The following is a 10411-nucleotide window of genomic DNA, read 5'->3' as shown; positions in this document are numbered from 1 at the left end:
TTTCATTTAAAATATACTGTAAATGGCATAGAAATATTCAGATCTGATAGAGTATGTACATCTAAAATAGAGAGTTGAGAAAATTATCTTGATCCTACCATTGGATTTTAAAAACAGTTTCACTGAGAGATAATTCACGTCATACAGTTCAACCATTTAAAATGTACATCTCAGTGTCTGTTAGTATATTCACAGCGTTGTGTAACCATCACCACAATCAATGCTAGAACATTTTCACCACTTTGAGAAGCAACCCCACATCTCTTAGCCATGATTGCAACCCTTCTCCATGTCTCTCCACCTACCCCAGTTGCAGGCAACCACCATCTGCTTTTGTCTCCAAAGATTTGCGTGGTCTGCATATTTTACATAACTAGGGTCTTACAATATGAAGTCCTTTCTGACTGGCTCTTTCACTTAGCATAATGTTTTCAGAGTTTTATCCATGTTGTAGCACATATCAGTAGTTTATTTCTTCTTATTGTCAAATAACAGTCTATTTCACGGCTACACCAGTTTTCCATTCATTCATCAGTTGATGGACCTTTAGGTTGTTTCCACTTTTTGGCTATTATGAAAACAGCTGCTGTGAAGATTCATTTACAGGTTATTATATGGACATATGTTTTTAATTCCCTGCCATTGTACTTTATCCTCAGAGTTAATTGGGCAGATTTCAGCACCAGTTTTACCCATGCTGTCCTTCCTGCCTTCTCAGTTTCTGCTCATCTAGCCTCATTCATTCAGACCTGGCAGGCAGTTTTCTCTTCATGAAGCTTTCTCTGACTGTTCTGACTCTCATTCACCTTATGACTCAGCACTTGTTGCCCAGTCTGCAGAACAACTCAGCCCTTAATTTTACATGGCTTTAATTTTAATGGAAGATAATTTTGTCTCATAAATTTGATTAAAGGGAAAGTAATATATGACATGCATGTCACCTATCCTTGTATAAATTAAAAATATTTTAGCTTGGCAGCTTTTAGCGTAGAACAGAATACTTTATACCATACCAATTATTTCTTCTTTGAGACACTGACACAGTAAATCTTTTATTCTAAATGTATTTTTAGCAATTAAATATGAAATTAAAACCAATTAGTCTAATAGAGGCGAATTGTTCAATCAAATGCTCATGTTTTTCTCAGTATGAAAAAAGAATCTAAATTTGCCTTCCTTCACTATGTAGACAGAACTGTATTTCTGGATGGCTGCCAGTTTGTCAGCTGAACAGTTCTGGCTGCAGCTTGTCTTATGATTGATAGCACAGCATCTTAATCTGAGTGCTCAGCAGAGTGCTCGTGAAAGCAGTGCCACAGCAACAGCTGCTGGGAGAAAATTGATTCAGAAGCCTTGCTTTAGAAGTAGAGTCCAGGGTTTTCAGCTCAGTGGCTCAGCCTGTCTCTGCTGGTCATGTCGGTTATGTACTACTCAATCCAGGAGGTGCTATTTACATTGTAGTACATACGTGACTGTTGCCCACTGAGTCATACAGACAGAAAAGTAAGCTATAAATTATATGCTCCCTCTCCCCATTTGCTGCCATTTTCAGTAGTGTGAAGAATGATTCAGTTCAGCTATAGGAGACCACTTCCATTGGAATGCCACCTGCCTAACACATACAATTGTCAAGATATAAAAAACAGTAAAAATTATTATGCTAATAGCAAATATTATCTGTAGCTCACTATGTGCCATGTACTCTTCTAAGTGCTTCTAAGCAAATCTTATCTGCAGCTCTCTATGCACCATATACTTTTCTAAGGGCTTCATGTCAGTCCCTGGTTTAATCTTCCCAACATCCCAGTGAAGTAGATGGTATTATTCTCTCCATTTCATAGATAAAGAACCAGAGACACAGAAAGTTAATTTGCTCAAGTCACACAGCTAGTATCTGGTAGAGCTGGGATTCAGACACAGACCTTCTGGCTTCTGTGTAGATACTGCCTCAAACCATTCCATGAAACACCTGGTTGGGTGAGGTGGCTCATGCCAGTAATCCTAGCACTTTGAGAGGCTGAGGCAGGAACAGTGCTTGAGCCCAGGAATTGGAGACCAGCCAGCACAATATAAGTGAGACCCTGCCTCTACCAAAAAAAAAAAAAAATCTTAACAGTTATCTGAGGCATAGGGGTGCATGCCTCTAGTCCTAGCTACATTGGGAAGCTGTGGTAGGAGGGTCACTTGAGCTCAGGATATTGAGGCTGCAGTGAGCAGTGGTCAGGCCACCTGGGTAACAGCAAGACTCTGTCTCATAAATAAAACGTTTTGTATAGATCCCACAGAAGTGAGTTAGACATCAGGCATAGAATTATTAGCCACTTTGATCTCTGCCTTGGGAGTAAAACATTTAATAAGGGACAGCTTTAAACCATCTCAATCAATAGCCTCTAACTTCTTCAGAAGGTTCTTATTTCATTAATTTCTCAGCAAGAGACTACCTGGATTAAGACATTTGGTGGGCACCATTTTGGGTTAAAGAATCTCGATCGGGAAGAAGGGAGACCTCTACTTGACTGGAGCTTCCCAGTGATATCGTTGAGTGTCCCCCAAAAGAAACTTTAGAACAAGACTTTCATCATGCCATATCTCTATGGAAAGGAAATTCTTCACAAGAAAACAAAGGCAAACAATTGATCACCTGATTCTCATGGGAAAGTTTTCATTATAAAAGAAAAAAAGGGCCGGGTGCGGTGGCACAGCCTGTAATCCCAGCACTTTGGGAGGGCAAGGTAGGTAGATTACCTGAGGTCAGGAGTTCAAGAACAGCCTGGCCAATATGGTGAAACCCTGTCTCTACTAAAAATATAAAAATTAGCCAGGAATGGTGGTGTGCACCTGTGTCCCAGCTACTTGGGAGGCTGAGGCAGGAGAATTACTTGAACCCAGGAGGTAGAAGTTGTAGTGAGCTAAGATGGTGCCACTGCACTCCAGCCTGGATGACAGAGTGTGATTCCATCTCAAAAAAAGAAAAGAAAAAAAAAAAAAGGACAAAGTATGCTGGTCAATATCCTAAGGGTGAGATGATCCCCCTTCGAGATTAGAAAATAACACTATATTCACAGTAACATCAATAAGAATCAACATGAAATAGACATGATTCACTATCTACAAAAGTAACCTGCACCAAGTAGCAATGTCTGAGTGTGTGGTTGAGAATATTGTCTATAATATGTGTACTAGAAAGAAGAGGCCTCAAGAAGAAGGTCAGAGCTGGAAATGTAGATTAGGGAATCTGGGTCAAAATTTTGAGATTTTAGGAATCCCGAGAGAATTTAAAAGATGAATAGTGGCTGGGTGTGGTGGCTCATGCCTGTAATCCCAGCACTTTGGGAGGCTGAGGTGGGCAGATCATGAGGTCAGGAGTTCAAGACCAACTTGGCCAATATGGTGAAACCCCGTCTCTACTAAAAATACAAAAAATTAGCCTGGCATGGTGGTGGGTACCCGTAATCCCAGCTATGTGGGAGGCTGAGGCAGGAGAATCGCTTGAACCTGGGAGGCAGAGGTTGCAGTGAGCGGAGATCATGCCACTGCTCTCCAGCCTGGACAACAGTGCAAGACTCCGTCTCAAAAAAAAAAAAAAAAAAAAAAAAAAGAAAGAAAAAAACAGGAATAGAAAGTGATAGGACCGAACATCAGAAGTTGCTGCATTTAGAAATAGAGTGGTTTCAGAGGAGGAGAGGGAGCATTTGGTCTACTCGCAGTTTCTGCTGAGTAAAGCAGGATAAAGTCCTTCATGACCCTTGGACTTTTTTATTGGAATTATTTAAAAATCAGATTGCGGTATAAAAAACACAATAAGTGATGAAAAATAGATATCTGGATGAGACCATGTGTCATAGAGTCCAATGGAAGGGGAGAAGCAGGATAATAGAAAATCTACAAAAAGTAGACAAAAGTTATGTTTTTATTATAGAAAAAAACTTTATTTAAAGAGAAATGATTAAGAGAAAGGGAAAAAACTGAAATATATGGGTGAATACTAACAGAGAAAGAATATTTAGATCAGCGTGAAGACAGGTGGGAACTAGATAAGAGTTTTCTAAAAATCATCTTAGTTAGATGTAATTTAACAAAATTTGGAATATCTTTAACTATTAATGACAATGTTTCTAAAGCATCTTTAAAAACTAAAATGTAAATATAACTACTCTTTTTTTTTTAACTAACCCTTAGTATTTTATGTGTAAAAACCCCCACTTTTAACCCTCATTTTTGGCAGCTTAAATTTCAGAAAATATAATGATGAAAGTATGAATCATTTTTAGCTGTTTTAAGAAAAGCGTCTATTTTTGAAATCTGTCCTTATTGGCATCAGGTTTATAAAATGTGCTTTATACACCTGCCTGAATACATATTACTCATCAACTTATGAGAAATAACAATTTTAAGATAGAAGAGGGTCTCTAGATTTTACAAAAATAATTTTAATCACTTTCTTTTTCTTTTTTTTTTTCCCGAATAAAGTCTGGAGTTTAGTTAATAGTAATGTACCAATGTTAATTTCAACAAATGTACCATTGTTATGTAAAATGTTAACATTAGAGGAAACCAGGTGAGGGTTATACAAGAACTCTTTGTACTATCTGCAACCTAGAATAATCTAAAACTATCGCCAAATAAAAGGCTTTTTTAAAATTTTTTTTATTATTATACTTTAAGTTTTGGGGTACATGTGCACAACGTGCAGGTTTGTTACATATGTATTCATGTGCCATGTTGGTGTGCTGCACCCATTAACTCATCATTTAGCATTAGGTATATCTCCTAATGCTATCCCTCCCCACTTCCCCCACCTCACAACAGTCCCCGGTGTGTGATGTTCCCCTTCCTGGGTCCATGTGTTCTCATTGTTCAATTCCCATCTATGAGTGAGAACATGCAGTGTTTGGTTTTTTGTCCTTGCAACAGTTTGCTGAGAATGATGGTTTCCAGCTTCATCCATGTCCCTACAAAGTACATGAACTCATCATTTTTTATGGCTGCATAGTATTCCATGGTGTATATGTGCCACATTTTCTTAATCCAGTCTATCATTGTTGGACATTTGGGTTGGTTCCAAGTCTTTGCTATTGTGAATATGATATTAACTCAAAAAGTTTTCTTAATTCTTCATTTTCTTCTTCAGGCTTGAAAAAGAAAGTGTTGCAATAAACATACATGTGCATCACTTTCTTTTTCAAGCCTGAAGAAGCAAATGAAGAATTAAGAAAACTTTTTGAGTTAATATCATCACTGGAGTATAATGTGTATCAAATAAGGAAGAAAAATCATGAATTAGAGGAAGAGGCATCTGGGTATGGTTTTCATATTGTAGAACATTTTAATCATTTATTAATTGATTTAACTCTAATTTTACTTGACTAAAACCTAGATACATATTCATTTTATGTCTGCATTTTCATAATTAAATGAAATCTATTTTAAAATGTATTTCGGAAACTCACAACATTGTACGCATGCGCGTCATGGGGTGGGAGTCAGCTGAGCTGCTGGGGCAAGGTTGGGATGAAAAAAATTATATTAAAAACATATGAAAAAAAGAAACAACACAATCTGAAATTTTTTTGAATGTCAAAATGCTACACTTCTATTTTTTTTGAGACAGAGTCTGAGTCTGTCATCTAGGCTGGAGTACAATGGTGCATTCTCTGCTCACTGCAACCTCCACCTCCCAGGTTCAAGCAATTCTCTGGCCTCAGCCTCCTGAGTAGCTGGGATTACAGGCATGGGCCACCACACCTGGCTAATTTTTGTATTTTTAGTAGAGATGGAGTTTCACCATGTTGGTCAGGCTGGTCTCGAACTCCTGACCTTGTGATCCACCCGCCTTGGCCTCGAAAAGTTGGCGTGAGCCACTGCACCCGGCCATTTATTCTTTAATCATTTTGAAAACAATAATGACAAAGCCTTGGACATGTAATGTCGACTGCACTCTTCGTTATCTAGTTTCAGTTATTATTTCTGAAGATATTTTTGCTGTCTTTGGTCATCTTCCTTTTTCAATATCCTTCTCTGCTGCATTCAGATTCTTTAAAGGAGACCTATTCATGTCATTCTTTTAACATCAAATTTTATCTTGATATGTAGCTTGTATTTTGTTTCTGCCTTTTTTTCTTTTAAATATAAAACATATCGTGGAAATTTACTCATTTTACATGGGCCCCTGTGTTGTATACATGAAGTATACATGCTATTAAACTTCTGTTTTACAGAAATAAATTTTATATATATATAAACATATGTATAACTTAAAAAAGAGTAAAATGAGCATTCATGTTTTGATCACAGATTTTTTTTAAATGGAATGTGTCTTTGAAGCCCTGAACACAGCTACTTTTCTATTTATTTACTGAGCACTTAAGTTGGTTTTCTGATTCTAATGAACATTTTTCTCTCATTGCCTTTCTCTACGTGGTTCTGCATATCTTTCATTTTGTTGACATTTTGTCAGGAAAGATCTCTAGATTTCTTCAAAGTCTTTAAGTCAACACATATCTCTGCCCCTTTGCTTTTTTCTAAAACTGCCTGTTTCCTTTTTCTCATGAGATCTGGTTGTATAATGGGGTGTGCCACCTCATTCCTCTCATTGCTCCTTCACATTCTGGTATGATTGGGTGGCTTCCTGAGTCCTGCAGAATCATGAGCCAATTAAACCTCTTTTGTTTATGATCATAGAGAATATTAGTACTGCAAAGTGGATCTATCAAATGTCTTCAAGGCCTTTTCCCTGTTGTCTTGACAATCAGCACTCAGCTTCTTTTCATTCAAGTACCTGAAGCCTTCTTGAATTTTCCCCCTCAAAATGGACTTCTCTTCCTTTACCACATTGCCAGGCTGCAACAAAGATAGCTGATAATGCAGAAGCAAGTTCAGAAGGGGCTAGCAAACGGAGGTCAGGAGAGTTTGGAGGGCTTTGAAGACAGGAAGATGAGGGAAAGTTTGGATCTTTGTAAAGAATTGTTAAATACTTGTGATCAAAAGCCTGACAGGAAAATGGACAGTAAAGGCCAGACTTAGAAGGTCTCAGATGAAAATGAGGAACTTACTAGGAACAGAAGCCAAGGGTACTTTTGTTTTGCTGTAGCAAAGAACATGGCTTCGTGGCGACCCTGCCCTGGAGATCTGTGATGTAGGGTCCAGCCCCACAGGGTCAGTGGGTTTTCTCCCATATGTGGAGACGAGAAAGTGTAGAAATAAAGACACAAGACAAAGAGATAAAAGAAAAGACAGCTGGGCCTGGGGGACCACTACCACCAAGATGCAGAGACTGGTAGTGGCCCCGAATGCCTGGCTGCACTGTTATTTATTGGATACAAAGCAAAAGGGGCAGGATAAGGAGTGTGAGCCATCTCCAATGATAGGTAAGGTCCCGTGGGTCACGTGTCCACTGGACAGGGGCCCTTCCCTACCTGGCAGCGGAGGCAGAGAGAGAGGGAGAGAGAGACAGCTTACACCATTATTTCTGCTTATCAGAGACTTTTAGTACTTTCACTAATTTTGCTACTGTTACCTAAAAGGCAGAGCCAGATGCACAGGATGGAACATGAAAGCGGACTAGGAACGTGACCACTGAAGCACAGCATCACAGGGAGACGGTTAGGCCTCCAGATAACTGCGGGCGAGCCTGACTAATGTCAGGCCCTCCACAACAGGTGGAGGGGTAGAGTCTTCTCTAAACTCCCCTGGGGAAAGGGAGACTCCCTTGCCCGGTCTGCTAAGTAGCGGGTGTTTTTCCTTGACACTGAGGCTACTGCTAGACCACGGTCTGCTTGGCAACGGGTGTCTTCCCAGACGCTGGCGTCACCGCTAGACCAAGGAGCCCTCTGGTGGCCCTGTCCAGGCATGACAGAAGGCTCTCTTGTCTTCTGGTCACTTCTCACTATGTCCCCTCAGCTCCTATCTCTGTATGGCCTGGTTTTTCCTAGGTTATGATTGTAGAGCAAGGATTATTATAATATTGGAATAAAGAGTCATTGCTACAAACTAATGATGAATGATATTCATATATAATCATGTCTATGATCTAGATCTAGTATAACTCTTGTTGTTTTATATATTTTATTACACTGGAAGAGCTCATGCCCTCGGTCTCTTGCCTCGGCACCTGGATGACTTGCCGTCCACACTGTGAAACTTTGAACTTGAGGGTGATGACTTAGTGCATGGCTGGTGGAATAAACTTCTAGGCAGCAAAGCTCAAGATGTGTCCTGTCTGCATCGAACAGCCTGTGCTTTTATGTGTGACTGAGGAAATGACCTCTGGTTGGGACTTATATTAAATGAGTCCCAACTCTTATATTAAATGAGAAGCAAAACTCAAAAGTTTGGAAAATTTGCAGCCTGGCCAATTGGTCAAAAAGAAAATCGGGAAGGCTTCATAAATTTGCATAAAAAGGAGTCCAGTGCTAACAGCCAAGACAATAGGAAAAAGGCCTTGAAGGCATTTCAGAGACATTTACAGCAGCCCTTGCTGTCACAGGCCCTGGGGCCTAGGAGAGAAGTATGGTTTCCTGGGCCAGTCCCATGAGCTCCCTCTGTGTGCAGCCTCAGGACACTGCTGCCTGCATCCCTGAAGCTCCAGCTCCAGCTCCAGCCATGGCTGAAAGATGCACAGATACAGCCTGTGTCACTGCTTCAGAGGGTGCGAGCTAGAAGCCTTGGTAACTTCCTCATAGTGTTAAGCCACTAGGTGGACAGAGCATGAGACTAGAAGCTTGGGAGCCTCTGTATAGATTTTGGAAGATGTATGGAAATGCCTGGGTGTCCAGGCAACAGCATCCCCAAAAGGCAGAGCCTCATAAGAAACCTCTACTAGGGCAGTGCCGAAGGAAAATATGGGGTTGGAGCCCCCACATTGGAAGCTACCATCATGCAGACCCCAGATTCATAGACCCCCCCCCCGCCAACAGCTTGTACCGTCAGTGGGGAAAAGCTACAGGCACTCAATACCAGCCTAGCCCATGAGGGCAGCCGTGGGGTGTAAACTCTGCAAAGCCACAGGTGCAGAGCTGCCCAAGGCCTTGGGAGCCCAGCCCTCACACCCCTGTGCCCTGGATGTGGGACAAGGTTTCAAAAAGGGTGATTTTGGAGCTGTAGGATTGAATGACTGGCCTTCTGGGTTTGGAGACTGTAAGTCCTATCTGTGCTTTGTTCTTTCTGGCAAAATTCTCCCTTTTGGCTGGGAATGCTTACCCACTGCGTGTGCAAGTACTGTGCTTTGGAAGTAGTTAACTTGCTTTATATTTCAGAGGCTCATGGGCCTAAGGGACTGTAGCCTTGTGTCAGATGACACTTTAAGCTTTGCACATTTGTATAAATGCTGGAATGATATAAGACTTTAGGGGACTGTAGGGAAGGCATCATTGTATTTTGCAATGTGAGAAGGACATGAGATTTTAGGAGTCAGGGACAGAATAATAAAATTTAGCTCTGTGTCCCTGCCAAAACTCATGTGGAATTGTAATCGGGATTGTTAAAGGTGGGGCCTGGTGGGAGGTGATTTAATCATGACAGGAGGGGGTTGGGGTGGAAGAAAAAGGAGTGGGTAGGGTAGGGAGGAGTACGTTGGTAGTAGGGTGGTGAGAGGGTAGGGGTAGGAGGAAGGGGGGTAACCTGCTGCAGAGGCAGAGGCTCCTGGAAAACCTCTACTAGGGCAGTGCACCTGTGGCTTTGCAGGCTTTAGCCCCCACGGCTGCTCTCATGGGCTGGGTTGGTGTGGAGTGCCTGTGGCTTTTCCATACTGAGGGTGCGAGCCGTCGGTTTGTCTATGAATCTGGGCTCTGGAGGATGGTGGCCTCCTGTGTGGGGGCTCCAAGCCCATATTTTCCTTCTGCACTGCCCTAGCAGAGGTTTTCCAAGAGGCTCTGCCTCTGCAGGAGGCCTCTGCCTGGAAACAGTGGGCTGTGGTGTGGGTGGCGGATCCTTCACCAATGGTTAATCTTCTTGATGCTGATCTCCTGATAGTGAGTTATCATGAGATCTGGTCTTATAACAAGATGTGGCACCTCTTTCCTCTCTCTGTCTTGCTCCTACTCCTGCCATATGAAACATCTCATTGCCGCTTGGCCTTCTGGTATGGTTAGGAGGGGCCTGATCAGCGTGGGCCTGGTCAGTGGAGCTAGTCAGTTGGGACTGACCTAGTCGGTGAGGCCTATTTAATGGGGGCATGGTCAGCAGGAGTCTGTTTAGAGAGGGTCTCATTAGGGGGATCTAGTAGAGGGGTCTTAGTGAGTGGGGACCTAGTGGCAGCCAGTTGTTTGGTGTCTGGTCAGTGCAAACTTGGGCTGTGGGGCTTGGTCAGTGGAGACCTGGTCAGCTGGGGCTTAGTGGTGGCATTGTCAGCATGGGCTGGGTCACTGGTGACCAGGTCAAGGGGTGCTATTCAGTGGAGGCCTGATCACAAGGG

Source organism: Pongo abelii, chromosome 2 (genome assembly GCF_028885655.2).
Source record: "Pongo abelii isolate AG06213 chromosome 2, NHGRI_mPonAbe1-v2.0_pri, whole genome shotgun sequence".
NCBI lineage: Eukaryota > Metazoa > Chordata > Mammalia > Primates > Hominidae > Pongo > Pongo abelii.
This window is presented reverse-complemented; position numbering follows the sequence as displayed.